The sequence below is a fragment of the Falco rusticolus genome, chromosome 9, assembly GCF_015220075.1.
Source record: "Falco rusticolus isolate bFalRus1 chromosome 9, bFalRus1.pri, whole genome shotgun sequence".
Classification (NCBI taxonomy): domain Eukaryota; kingdom Metazoa; phylum Chordata; class Aves; order Falconiformes; family Falconidae; genus Falco; species Falco rusticolus.
This window is the reverse complement of record NC_051195.1, coordinates 19,758,391-19,772,144: the sequence shown is the minus strand read 5'-3', so window position 1 is coordinate 19,772,144 and position 13,754 is coordinate 19,758,391. Positions and strand designations below refer to the sequence as shown.

The 13,754-nt window shown below is 45.0% G+C and overlaps 1 long non-coding RNA gene across 1 annotated transcript in view; it reads left to right on the top strand.

Moving 5' to 3' along the window:
• Positions 1 to 13,754, top strand: part of LOC119153891 — a 165,740-nt gene that overhangs the window by 25,932 nt on the left and 126,054 nt on the right. The window contains exons 10-17 of the long non-coding RNA XR_005106250.1: positions 11 to 196; positions 4,742 to 4,886; positions 5,187 to 5,305; positions 6,086 to 6,213; positions 8,377 to 8,484; positions 8,716 to 8,762; positions 8,883 to 9,045; positions 10,007 to 10,287. This is a non-coding gene — a long non-coding RNA (uncharacterized LOC119153891). The remainder of the gene's footprint in view (positions 1 to 10; positions 197 to 4,741; positions 4,887 to 5,186; positions 5,306 to 6,085; positions 6,214 to 8,376; positions 8,485 to 8,715; positions 8,763 to 8,882; positions 9,046 to 10,006; positions 10,288 to 13,754) is intronic.

The window sequence follows — 13,754 nt, the reverse complement described above, 5'->3', positions numbered from 1 at the left end:
TCAACTTCAGCAAATGTTCCTTCTGGAAACTTCAGCTGCTGAGCCACGCAGAGAGACTGAACACAGCGAGAGTATGGGCTGGAGCAGAGAACTCATAAAGGTTGCTAGAAGGCACTCTTGGGAAGCTGCATTCAGCATTTGCCTGTGGGATTATACCAAGGAACCTAAATCCCTTGACTCTCCAAGCTATCTAATGGTATTTTTATGCAGCCCCAAGACTTACCACCTTCCCCGCTTTTCTAACCTGTAGCCTGCTTTTCCCCACCAATCTCAGCCTACTCACTTCCCTCACCTCCCTGAGCAATACCTTTCCCATCTAACCTTCAAGGCTTTCTTACCGGCAGAAATTCCTGCAGGTGGAGCTGGAACGACGTCCTGCTGCTGGAATAAGTTATGAGGCATCGGTTGTCACTGAGTAATTGCTTCCCCGCGGTTCCTGGTTCTTGCACTTGCTCTCGATATGCCTGTGTGTGCAGCCACCCGGACAGAGCATCCTGCATGCCAAACGTCCTTGTGGTCTGCAGGCAGGCAGAGTGGTGGGTGGCCAGCCTGCCCTTCAGCTCTTGCTAAATCGTGGCGGTTTGACCACCTCCAGATCATGAAACAGGAATATCAAAGGAAATTGTGCAGCAGTGGAGTTCATTTTCTTGTAATAGGCATCCTGATTTAATTCTGACAGGAGGGAATCTTATTCCATCACGTGACCCCTAAGAACCGTGATGAAAGGCGTTGTCTATAGCGGAAAACAATTTGTTACTGGATTCAGCTGTATCAATGTTATCCATGATAAGGTTGTCTTCACTGTGGCTTTGCAGTGATTTATCTAGAGAGGCCTCCTAACTTTCCCGGATGCTGGGCAGCCCAAGAGTATGCGAGGACAGCAAGAAAATCAGGGGCTGGCTATGCTCTTGTGGCTAATTCTCTTGTTGACTGTTCTCTGCAGGTGGCTGTTGCCTCTAAACCTCAAACTGGAGACCGGAGCTGCTGCTTTGGCTCCCATTGCACCTTGACTATGCTGTTAGATCCCACCAGCAGAGTGTCTCCCAGGCTGACAAATAACAGCTAAAGCACTGGAGAGCTCCAAAAGGTTGGGAACGTGCTCAAAACAACCAACAATAGATCTGTACAGGATTCCAGCTGTGGGCACCAGTAGAAAAGGCTGGAAGCTTGTGGGAGAGAAAGGAGGCAGGCTGGGTTGCATGAGAAATCTGTTCATCTTCGTGATGCCCACTATGGAAAGGCTGTCTGGAAGGTCGTGCTCCAGCAAAGTGATCCTTACTTTTGTGCACAATTGTAATGCCATCACTTGGGTGTGTTGAAGGATGGGATGCTCAGTGTGGGGTCTCACCTGTGCCTGCTCCCAGTTACCTGCTGCAGGTGATGAAGGAGTCCCAGATACGGGCGGGTGTAGGTCTTCATGGGTTCCCCTCAAGGGGCCATGCTTCTTGGGACTGCACCAGCAGCTTCACAGCCCCTGCACCAGTGAAATATGGACATTAGCCATTTTATCTACAGCAGGCAGAAAACACTGGCCATGCTGAGTTCACTGGTGGGTCTCCAGTGAGAGGCAAGATTTGATGACATGCCTGAGAAAGATCCTGTGCCTTTGTCTTGCTCCCTCCCAGTCTGGGGCATTTTGCAGGTTCAGGGCTTCCTGAGCTGGAAGTTAATCTGTAACTTTGTGATTAATAGTCCTTGACGGGCTCTGCCAGTTAACTTAAACATTTGTGTTATGGGCCCTTCACATGCCCTGTTACAAGGCATTTGCTTTGCAGTTCATGCCTTGTGTGACGCAGCTGGAAATGTGTTTCAGTAATGCTCCAAAGTCTTTGGTTTTCCTGGTACATTGAATTTTTGCTGTTACTTGTAGGGCCTGCTGCATCCCGTGACCTTTCTCTGGCAGGAGCGCCTTGCAGTCCTGCTTCTGATGTCTTTTTTCCCTTTCTGAGGAGTTTTGGAGATGCTGGTCAGCTACTGCGGAGGGCAGCAGGCCAGGGCTGGGGGGAGCTGCTGTACAAACTGTTGAGCTAGTGTTGGGGTTTGGTGTGAGTCCCACAGGGCTCTGCTTAAAAAATGAGTGTTCTCAGCTCTGTCTGAAAAACAGAGCTCTGCTCAAACAGCTGAGCTAAGGTAACCGAGGCACTCCCCACACTTTCCTCACTGCTCTGTGTTCGCTACATTTCCCTGTGAATGTCTGCTGGAAGACCTCACATATGTCCCATATCAATGCCTATGTGGGCATGTCCATGCTCCTCATGTGAAGAACTGATGTTCTTACAGTTCCCTCTTGCCTGGGTGGGTTTTTTTCACTTTTTTTTTTTTTTTTTCCTTCCCACAGTTCAAGAGCCCAGATTATTTTAGCACAGTAAACATTTTTTTGACAGTTAGTGACATGAATAAATCCTTTCCTTTCCTCCCCCTAGTTTATTATTTAAGAGGAGAAAATGATTAAATCCACCAGAGCTGATTTGAATTCTCTGTTAACAGGAAGAGGGTGGCCGATGGGGGTCTGTCAAGCCGCAGAGTTTGCGTTCATCAGCATCTTGGGAGAAACAGAGATGCCAGCTGCTTAGAAACATCTGGTTTCGGTTGTTCTCCCTCCTCCCCCACCTTTGCTTTTTTTTCTCTCTTTTTGGAGAGTTTAGCATTACTGACTCTAAATGTTGCATCTAGTGGGGTGACAGCTTGGTTTCTCCTCTTCTACTCAAGTACCAGAGCCCTGCCAGGGTACTGGGCTGGAATCCAAGTAAGGGTCAGCCAGAGCAGTAGAAAAACTACCAGCTGGTCACAGGTTTCTGAAGGAGAAGCTCTTTCTGTTCGGGGCTGGGCTCTGTGTGCCTGAAGGCACAGTCTGGTTAATGTAATACCAGCACGAAGCAGGGAGGGAAAGGCAGGGCCCCTCTGTGCAAAGGGAGAAAGTGTTTTCCTAACCTTGGTGACATGGAAACACAAGCAGTTAGAGTGAAAGAAGCCCCAGCAGAGTTAATTAAGTGTTGCATTTAAAAGATGGAATCAAATAGAAATGCTTTGCATTTATTGAAGTTAGCTTTTCCTGCTCTCGAGGGTTGGACAAGGGTTGAGTACCTGTGCTGTTTGGGATGGAAGGCAATCTGGAGCAGTGCATTAGCATGGACTCGGATGTGAGGTTTGAGAGAGCAGTTGTCAGCTCCTCTGAACAGCGCTTTTGCTCACCAGCAAGCCCTTAGCGTGCCTGGCAAAGGCAGTGTGCTATATGTACAGTCAGGAAAGGTGCAGGGTGGAGGGTGCCTTCCTCTGTCCCCTTTCCCATCATTTTGACTAAAAGGTGCATCTATAAAACTGATACCTGCTGGAGACTGAACCAACCAAGCTGGTGCATCTGTAGAGCAGAGTGTCACCCTGTGCTCAGGTCCTGCTATGTCATGTCCCAGTGGTGTTCATCCTGGCTAATTAAGCTGGGTCTAAATAACCCAGGCAGTGCCCTGTGCTGATGTGGTTGATCAGCTCAGTGTTGGCTTAGGTTCTCCATTAGCCAGAGGAATCGGTGGCTATGCAGTGCAACCCTAAAGGCTGTGGCTCAGCTTCCACTGGGGTTAGGAACCTGCGACTTGAAATAATTAGTGCTATTCCCTGTGGTCTGGATGCCATCAAGACTGCAAAATTCAAAGTAATCTTGTTTGGTGTCTGCCTGCACCTTGCTAGAGGGGAGTTCTGTTCCGCTAAAAAATACGCAGCAAATGTGTGCCAAAATGAGCCGTTTAATGTATAAAGCAGAGCAGGCTTCTTCTCAGCATCAAAAGGGAGCTCCCAGCCTCACCTGGTTACACCCTCCACTGCCATTATTTTAGTGGGATAGTTTATGTCTCATGGTATTTTGGCAATAGAGGATGACTTGCAATATTTCAGGTTTTCTTGAGGTTGTCCTTTCACCTGCCTGTCTTTTCCCTTCAGTTTTCTGTGCTTCTGATGACTGACTTTATTATCTTTGCTATTTCTAAACCTCTTTTTGGTCCCTGTCGGAGCTTCATTTCTGCTGGGGGGAAGATGGAAAAGGTCAGGCTCTCACTAGTGAATATTATGTAATTTGTTTGCTGCATCTGTGGGCAAACTTGCATGCATGTTGCTAGTATGAACTACTAGGATCCTCCTGGACACATGGGCCCCATGTTTGCTTATTTATTTACCTTTTCTCTTCTCCTCTGTTGTTATTTTCTCCCATCTGGCCCAGTATTACTGGTTCTACCTCTTCTGCAAGAGAAAAGCTTAGTGGACTCCAAACAGTAAATAAAACTGACATTTGCAGCAGTCAGTCTGATACAACAAGACTGGGATGCAGCAGCACTTCTTTGTTTGGGCTTGGTTCCACTCTTTATTTAAAGCCTTTTTTAATCAGGAGCTAATGACAACTTTTGGTTGCGAGAGCTGATGCACAGGAAAAAAACCATTTTGCATTCAAAATAATGCAAACCGTTATAAATAGGAAGATCTGCAAGGACATAATCAAGCTAAATTGCCCATTGTTACTCTCACCATAAATGATTTCTTGCTTCTGCTATCTGGGTTGGGTTGTCGTCTGGGTTTAGGGAAAGTATATTCTCTCTTTCTTCCAGTTACAAACCAATGCTGCAGCAGCTGGTTGTTGCAAGAGGGTTTTGTTCTGGGTCTTGTGTGGATCAAGCAAATATTTTGGTGGCTTGGATATTGCCATTCAAATTGTCTCATGAAAATTGTCTAACAGACTACTGCCACTCTCTTTCTGCAGCTAAACTGACCCCTTAAGGTGGACCCATCTCCTCGGGGAGCATGTTACAGACAGACACGGAGAAGTCTTGGAACAGGTCAAAGCAGCAGCCTGCCGGGAAAACAGCTATGACTTGGGAACAGAGAAACTGTCTCTGCTGCAGACGGTATGCAGTAAGCTCTGGATTTTAGTGACTCCATGCAATTTATCCTATTGAAAGTAGCTGAGCCTGTAAAGAATTGGTAGCTGATGCTGAGATCTCCAAACAGATCATAATGCATTTAATACTTGGGATTTTTTTTTCCTAATTTTCCTCAGCTGTGTTGTACATGAATGAAACCTAAAAGCTGCACACTTTTTTGTGCTTTTATTGAAGCAGTGTATTGTGGACATGGCTTATAAATTAGGCAACTATTCTGGCCTTCTGATTTTTCTAAATGATATTTTTCACTTTTTTAATAAATAGGTTGGTTGTTTTTTCACTGGGCAGTTCTCTGAGCAGTGTAGGTTTCTTCAGTTATGGCACGACCGTGAAGCTTGCCATGAAAATACCACAACATGACAAAGCCTTCATGGTTATGGAAGGTAAACATTGCTGGATGATGTCACTTTTGTCCCAAAACCCAGTCTTTTACTCATTTATTCTGCATGTGTCTTTCTCTTAAAGCATTTTCCCCTTTGCTTCAATGCGTGCAGGGCAACCTTTGCTACAGAATGGTAGCATCCTGAGGGTTAGGTGACCTAATTTCATCTGTGCTACTTTCTTCTTTCTAACCTCCAAAGGCAGAGACCCTGAACTGAAAAGTATATAAAAAGATTCTAATTAGCACAGGACAAATAATAAAATAAGACCTCAAATGAAAAGAGGATTGATTTTAATTTTCTAAATTAACAAATGGGTGGAGTTAGACCAAACTGCAAGTGTGGCACCTACTTGAATGCTCCACAGCATCCTTGGGTTTTGTGGGGGTTTTTTTGTTGTTTTGTGGGTGGGTTTTTTTTTGGTTTTTTTTCCTCATTCTTGATAGGAAGGAAAGCTCTTGGGTGGAGTTATAGCTCTCATCAAAGAGTTGTCTTGTTTGGACATGCTGACATCACTGATGTCCTCGTCAGCTGTAAATGTCAACCTGACTGTCAGGAGGCAGCTACATATGAGAGAGGTGAAAGTGTCTGGTCTCACCTCCTGCCTCTTCGTGTGTCCCACCTGTGACAGGCAGGAAAATCTTGCTTTGATGAGCAGCTGGGAAGGCCATTGTCTTCTGGGATGCAAAGAAGTTGTCTCAACCCCCTTCTCATCAGGAACTTGGTCAGAAGGTCCCACAAGGAGGAGCTGTTCTTAACCGTCCTTCATTGTCTCTTCCATAGAAGACAGATACTCTTGAGAAGATGATTTTTGGGGTGGCCAGCATTGGAGGACTCTTGAAAAAGGCTCTCTGCAGCTGGGATTAGCCACTAGGACATCACAGCTTGTAGCATCTTTGGCCAAATACCTGGTGAGTGATGCGTTTTTGCCAGGTTGAGAGGAAGCGTTTAGTTGGGTGCTCGGGGAACTCTTTCCTGCAACTGCAATTCTTCAGCTGAACCTTCATCTTCATTGCTGTTTTTCTCATTCTTCTCTGGGCTTCTAACGACAGTGATTATACCAAATGCAATACATTTCATGTACTGTGGAAATGATTTTCAGGCCCAACTCTCTCTTTCAGTGCTTGGAGGATTGTTAAAAATACTGCTTTTTAGATTAAAGTTATTTTATCCTCCCCACTCTATTTCCAGTCCTGTGTTAACCTGCAAAGTAGTAAAACTGCTGACTTTGTTATGTTGCATTAATTAATTATCTCTATAGCAACATGCACTGATGTCGTAAATATGGGAATTCAGCAGCACAGCTGGATGGAAGACAAGCTAATAGATAAATGGGGAGGCTTTTTTTTAAATGCTCAAATATCTGCAGTAGTTAAGTAAACAGAAGATTACTGATAAAGTAATATTTTTCATTGTTTCTCTTTCACTGCCCTATTCCACTTTCGACTGAACCTTCTCAGTTACATAGGTCCCGCATGTTCTTGCTAAAGAGGTTTTGCAAGCTGCTGGTCTGCCTCTCCATCTGCTCAAAGCACTGGGTTATCTCCTGCTTGCTTTTATACTCGTATGTGGAAATGCAGGCAACAGGGCTTCTTCTTGCAGGAGAAATCCCTTTGGTTTCAGCAAAGCCACCCTGCTAAGGGTGGTTCTTCACGGGGAGGGAAGGTGTGGATCTTGAGGAGGGAGTACAGTTAATTTTGGCACTGTGTGAGGGTGACACGGTGCAAGATGGGAGATGTCAAGAGGCAGAGGAGCTGGAAGAAGTAGTGAATTTTGCCTCTGAGAAGGCTGGGATGCTCTGCTCTGCTTGATGTCTGTATGAGTAGTCATGACTTGTCTGGCTTTTAGGAGTCCTGGCTTCTCTGTGGAGTTCTGGCCAGGCTGTGCTACTGACTCTTCCCTGTTTTGGTGCTACTGTCTTAGATAAAAGGCTGCAGAGAGGTGTCTGTATGAACAGTGCCTGTGCATCATGCTTGCACTGAGCCTTCTGCAACAGGGCTCAGAGAGGGACCCTTTCCCTGTCTCCCCAAAATGCAGCAGCAATGTTTTGTGATGATAGCTGCAAAGCCAGGCTGGGAAGAGGGCAAAGTAGCTGTTTCAGGGGAAGAAATATGGTAAGAAGAGACTCTTAATTGCACTGCAGGCCTGAAGCTCCCCGGAGGTTGAGAGCTGATGCTTTTCTAGCTCTTTTTTTTGTCAGATAGTCTATTCATTGAACAATTTCGTTTTGCTATTTGTTTGTCACCATTGGCTGTGAAGCTGATCAATTCTTACCGGTCCAGCACAGTGCTTGAGGAGTAAAGGCACTCTCCATTGAATAATTTATTCAGTTAATCTATTTTGATTTTTGGCATTTGACAGGTCCCAGGCAGGGTACGGTACGTCTGTGGAGGAGTCTCAGTATGCAGTGCTGCTATTTATACAGCATCCCAGCTCCGGGAAGTGCTGTGTGGATGTGCTTGGCGGGGTGAAGAGCTTGTGATCTCAGAGGGAGCGTTTTAGGATGCCAGTCACTCTTGCGTTCTGCTTCATAAAAAGACTTTGTGATGTTTGCTTAGTTTTGCACTGAGGTGAAGCAGAGAAAATTCACGGCACATATGTGACGGACACTGATAGGTAAGCTTTTGGGCAGTCCCTTTGGAAGAAGATATTGAGGGTTAAACCCCTTTTTGGACCAGCCCAGATTGTTTGCCATGCAGCATGTGCTGGGAAAAGAAGGCCCCAAATATTGCTGGTCTGCTCCATATTTAATTCACTGCCATACCCAAGCCAGGGAAGGTTTAACTCTGAGTGCAGGACACTGCACAAACCTCACTTTAAAAATCACTGCTCTCTGCCTGGGATATGTGCAGAAAGGGTTAAGCTTGTAAAACAACCTGCCCTTTTCTGTATAAATTAAAAAACCCCAAAAAACGTTAACATGGTAATATTTTTATTTCCGTAGAAAAGTGTTTATTTTGGTAGCATGCACAAAGTTTCTGCTATTCTAAAACACTGAGATTTCACAGCCGAGCTTTCATGTTCCCAGCAGAGAAGGAGGTGAGATACTCAAAGAATCTCTGTTCTTATTTCAGCACTGCACTCGCCAGCCAAATTTTCAAAGGAGCCCAGTTTGCTGACATGAATGGGGTTGCTGATGTGCCGAAAGAGAAGGAAGTGCCGGAGAACATATTCCTCGCTGGGTCCAAGTCTCTCCTATTTTATCTTTCTCTTCCATATGTTTTCTCTGTAATGAGAGGAATTATTTATCATTAAAGTGATATATAATTTAAAAATTAAAGTTAAAATTAATGAATGCTTAAATTAATTTACTGACAAAAATAAATGTCTGTCCTTCAGATCCTATAATTTTAATTGGAGTGGGTTACAGCTTAATTAACATGTATTGATTCTAGTGCTGTGCACATCTATAGGTGGGTGGACTGTGTAGCAGTGTTGGGAGGAATCCTCGCAGATGAAGGTGCGTTAAGATTTGCTGATAACGTTCTGAATAATTGTCTTGTGAAGAGACAGAAAAGTCTTTGGTCTCAAGCTGTTTTCTCTGCAGAAAGCTTAAACAAAATATGTTGTTTAAAATTAGGGCTAAGAATTGGCACAGCCACTTTGTAGATGGGAAGAGAATTCTGCTCCAAAAATGTTAATGAACTGAATCATTAATGAGATGCATGAAGAATACAGAAAATTGAAAGGAAGTTGGATCAAATAAAGAAGCTGATGCAACTGGAAATTTTTTGGGAAAAAAGGTAGGCTTCAGTTTGGTCCTGGCTCTTTTGCCTGGGCAAGTGTTCCCCATTTCCTGGTGGGTGATGCTGGGGAGGAGTGTGACAGCATGGGGTGTCATTTTAAGGGAGGTGTTGGCAAATTGGCCTGCAGAGGAGCAGCTGCTTTGGGCTGGTGGGAGGAGATGACATCCTGAGGCCTCTCCAACTCAAGATGTTCTGGGAGCCTGTGAAGCCTCGGAGCAGGCACCATGCAAAGGCCCTGCAAACAGGAACCCGTAGGGTGAGGAGAGAGAAGGCAATCCTTGCTCCCTGGCACAAAACCCTCTGCCTGATGCTGAAGAATTCTTGCCTGACCTGTTCTTCATAGCAAAAGACCCACTCCCAACCTTTGCAAATCAATCTCTTTAAAGAGAACTCTGTATTTTCTGGTGTTAATATTTTATGGTTTGTCAGTGCTATGAATTAACAGAATGGAAGATGCACCACATCTCACCTTGCAACTGCAGTGCGCAGACTGCCTGGCCTTCTCTAAGTGATTCAGGGTGCTGTTCCCCAGGGACCCTCTGCTATTTGTAGTGTGAGAGCTACCCACAGGAGCCTCTTGGCTCTTTGGGACAGGTTTTTGGTGTGCAAGGGCCATCCTGTTAGGGGAGGGTTTGGTTAGCACAGGCTCCATAGCAACCTGGAAAAGGCTCTGGCAGCGTCTCTCACTCCTAACCCTATGGAGGCAGGGATGCTTGGAAAAGGGGTTTATCTCTTGGGAGGTCTATGCATCCTGGGAGTGTAGGGGACCATAAACCTGCTGCAATGGGTGAGGCGATGTGCCAGACTGTGAACAGAGCATGATCCTGTGCTGAGCTGGCAGCGCTGTTTGCTGTCTTGCCCTTCCCAGTTGAAGGCAGAGGAGATGGAGGGGGTGTGGGAGGGTGCAGGGCACTTTCAATTCCCTGAGCTCAGTGCCCAACTCTTCTTGGCCCTTTAGGGTTTGCTGAACCCCTGCGATGCCTCAGGACTTTGCGCTGTGACAGGACCCAGTGGCAAGCTTGCAGCTCCCTCCTTTCTTCCCTGCACTGGTTTCCATGGCTGTGCTGGGCACCAAGGGCTCCTGCGTGCACGGCGGCACGAACTGGAGGTTAGCTGAAATGAGCTGTCAGCCGGACTGTTTGTAGGATGGTGAGCAGGCCCAGCTCAGGGCTGACTGCTGGCAATCAACTCTGGGGTGTGTGTCTTCGGCACTGTGCTGTTTGCAAGGGAGAGAAGCTGGTAAGTGTATGTATGTGTTCTCTCACCTTTGGGTTTGAGCAGTTTTTCTTTCCATAGCACAAGCTTCTCTTTTCTCCACACAGGTTTTCTTATTTTTTTAAATTGAATCGTATAGGTGCAAAGAAAAAAAAACATCCCTCTAGACTTGACTCACAGCAAAATATTTAAGCTCAGATTCAGGTTGCAGAAGCAAAAAGTAAAGGAAGAGAGAAGGTTTTTTTAGGGCTCATGAAATCCCATCTCCCCTGAGCTGGAAGAGCCTTGCAGTTGTCTTCTGTCACTGCTCTCTGCACAGGGGATGGGGAAGGAGCTGAGCGGCAATACTTTGGGGAGCCCTTCACCCACTTTTCTGCACCTAAATCCAACTTGTGACTCAATGTGCTGTTTCTTGCCTTGCAGTGGGGTAAAGATACTAAAAAAAGCAGCCACAAAACCTACTAGCTAATGAGGTGGTGACATCTGATGTCACATATGAGCCGTGTATAAGCCACTGGCTGCTTGTATCTGGGAAGTCCCTTCACCGCTGGGGTTCAGGAGCACTGGTCCTTTCTGCAACCAGGTATCCTCTGACCTGTATCACCTGATATAGCCACTGTGGGCGATCCCATAGGATTACCCACCGCTCCCAGATACAGTGCTATGCAGGCTGCTATATTTTCAACACACAACAGGAGATGAATTAGCCCTCAGATTTCTTGGGTTCCTGAGCATTTTCAGGCAGGCACAATATTTTATCCATGTCTTCTCATATTTCACACAGCATGATCTGTTGCTGCATGGGATAAGGATGTCCTTGCTCCTGAAGTTTTCTAATTAAAGTTCTCCCTTTGGCCTATTTGCCCTTCAGGAGGGGTATTTTGATTCATCCAGCGGGGTTGGGTAAATGGAGACTTCTCTTCCAACTTGTCAAGCCCATCCCTTGCGCTGTCCCTTTTTATTAATGCATAGGCAGTGCCTTCCTGGAGACTTTTTTTTTTTTTTTTCTCCAATATATTGAATAAATTCTACATCAGGAAGGAAAGAAACTTGCAATAATGAACCATCAGTGGGTATTTAAGATTGCTTTAATGGGTCATATCGACGTAATCTACACTTTTTCCTGGGAAGATCATACTGGGCCATAACCTTAATTCATATTTATGTCAGAAGAAATTATACAGTGGAGATGGCTGAGAAAGAGCATTTCTCTGCTAAGCAGCCAGATATAAATGTAAAGATCTTCTAGAAATATGCCAGGATTTGGAGGTGGGGGAGGAAATATCAGGTGTTCAGGACATTTCTCTCTTGCATGGAAAAGTTCCTCAAAAACTGGTTTCTCACCCCAGGATGTAACCCAAGAAGGTATGTGCTCATGGGCCCAGAAGTGTGCAAGGCTGAGCAACTTTAAGATTACCTTCAAAAGCATCTTTATCATATTCATCTTTTTTTCAGTGCTCTGCTTTGCACGTGGCTTAGAGATGTGTGGGCATGAGAGATGCCCATAGGTGGTTTGGCCAGTTTAAGAAAAAATCAGAAGGAAAGGAGAGGCCAGTCAGAGTTATACACATAAAAGCAATGGAGGTAAATAAAATCAGTAAGGTTTGACCTTCCAGTCGTGTCCTTATGGTTATTATTCCTTGTTGGTCAGACCCCTCTGAAGGCCAAGAGTCAGCCCGGACTGGGGTATTAGTGGCATTTAGGTTGTCTGCAAGAGAAAAAGACGAAAATTGTATTTAAACCCATTCCTCTTGGCCAGGACAAGCAGTTCTGTCTTGATCTGCTGCTGCAGGGAGATGAGATAAAGTTGCAAGTTCACTCGGTCAAGATAGATGAGGGTACAGGGGAAGGCAATGAAAATAATACAAATTACTGGAGCCGTCTCTGTGAGGCTGGGAGAAAGGGACAAACATGACTAATGCCGTGTGAATGATTTGCAGAAAATGATTTCTTCGACAAACTTCGCCTTTATAGAGGTAAACTGTCAAAGGCCACAATGCAAGTTTTCTGATGTGTTCATGAGTCAGAATTATTTAATGAGGAAATGAAGCAGCCGTCCCCTAGGCCTTCGAGCTGGGTTACCCAGGGGACTAATGCTCCTCTTGGCGAGAACGAAACAAACACCGTCTCCAAGCAAAGAGCACTTGTTCTTGAGGTCACTCCAAGCTCTTCCAGACAAAATTAGGCTCCTTAATTTGAGGCATTTGCCATGAGATGTGAAACCTAAATGCAAAAAAGGGTTGGGTAACGCAAGCATTCAAGTGTTGATGCTGGTGCTCTGTTTCTATAAACATTTCTAGTTGTTTGTATCTATACACACTTTATATTTTTCCTTTTCTGATACACCATCTTATTTTCTTGTTCTTTCCATCAACCTTTTTGATATACCTGTGAGAAGAATCATTTGTTCAGTGTGATTATCTTTAGCAGAAGGCCAAAACCTAAAAATTAGTGGTTTTGCACAAATACAGGCTAAAGAACTAGTCTGTTTTATTGTTTTTTTTAAAGTGTACGTATATGTATTTGTTGAAAAATAGGGTTTCAGGTCAGCTGAAATGATTTGTTTTGAACTCAACAAAAAGTTATAACAGGAAGTAGCAATTTAAAAAAGACCAAACCACTTCTTTGTGTGTTTCTGAAATGAGATGTTTTGACTTCTACTTTTTGAAGCAATGTTTGGAGCCAAAATGAAGTTAATGCTAACTTAAAAAAAATAATAAATGTTTGGCCATATTCCCCATTGAATCTTTTTCCCCCATTTTCTTCTTGCTTTAAATTTTGTTTAGGAAGAAGTAAGCAAAACTTTTTTTGAACTGCCTCAGAATGACCCCACCTCCCTGACCAAGAAAGAAAAAAATATCCATGTATTACATGGTTATTAACTGGTTGAAGATCCTGTGAACAAAAAAAAACAAGGCGAAAGGAAAGCTGCCACACATTTGACATTTTCATTCTAGCAAATATTTGCTTTTTTCATTTGGTGACCCAGGCTCTGATTTGGGAAAACATTACTTGCATGCCTAATGATGACTACGTACTTAAATCCCTTTAGCTTCTCTCCTTTCAGGGGAGTCAGGCCATCTCTCCCCCTGAACCAGCAATGCTCAAAGACTCCTTCATGGAGATCACTTAAACCTGTGGTCTGCTGGTGTACCGGCAGGCCTGTGGGTGAGGTCCAGCTGGGGAAGTCCTCCCGTCTCAAGTGTCCATCCCATCTGGCTCTCAGATGCTTGCACAGATGCTCCATGCAGTGACCATCCGTTGAGGTGCAGGATGTGCTCATGAAGTGTGACTTGAATTTTTGCTGCTCTGAAAATGGGAGAGTAAGCCATCAGTGCAAGCCAGGAGAAATGGGAGTGACATCTGAGCAGTCCCCAGGCTGTCCGAGTACAGGAGTGCCTGAAAATAACTCCTGCCAGCATGGCAGAGCCTGGAGCTATCTTGGGAGCTATCTTGGATCCCTTTTTGCGTGGCAAGGGACACCAGAAAAC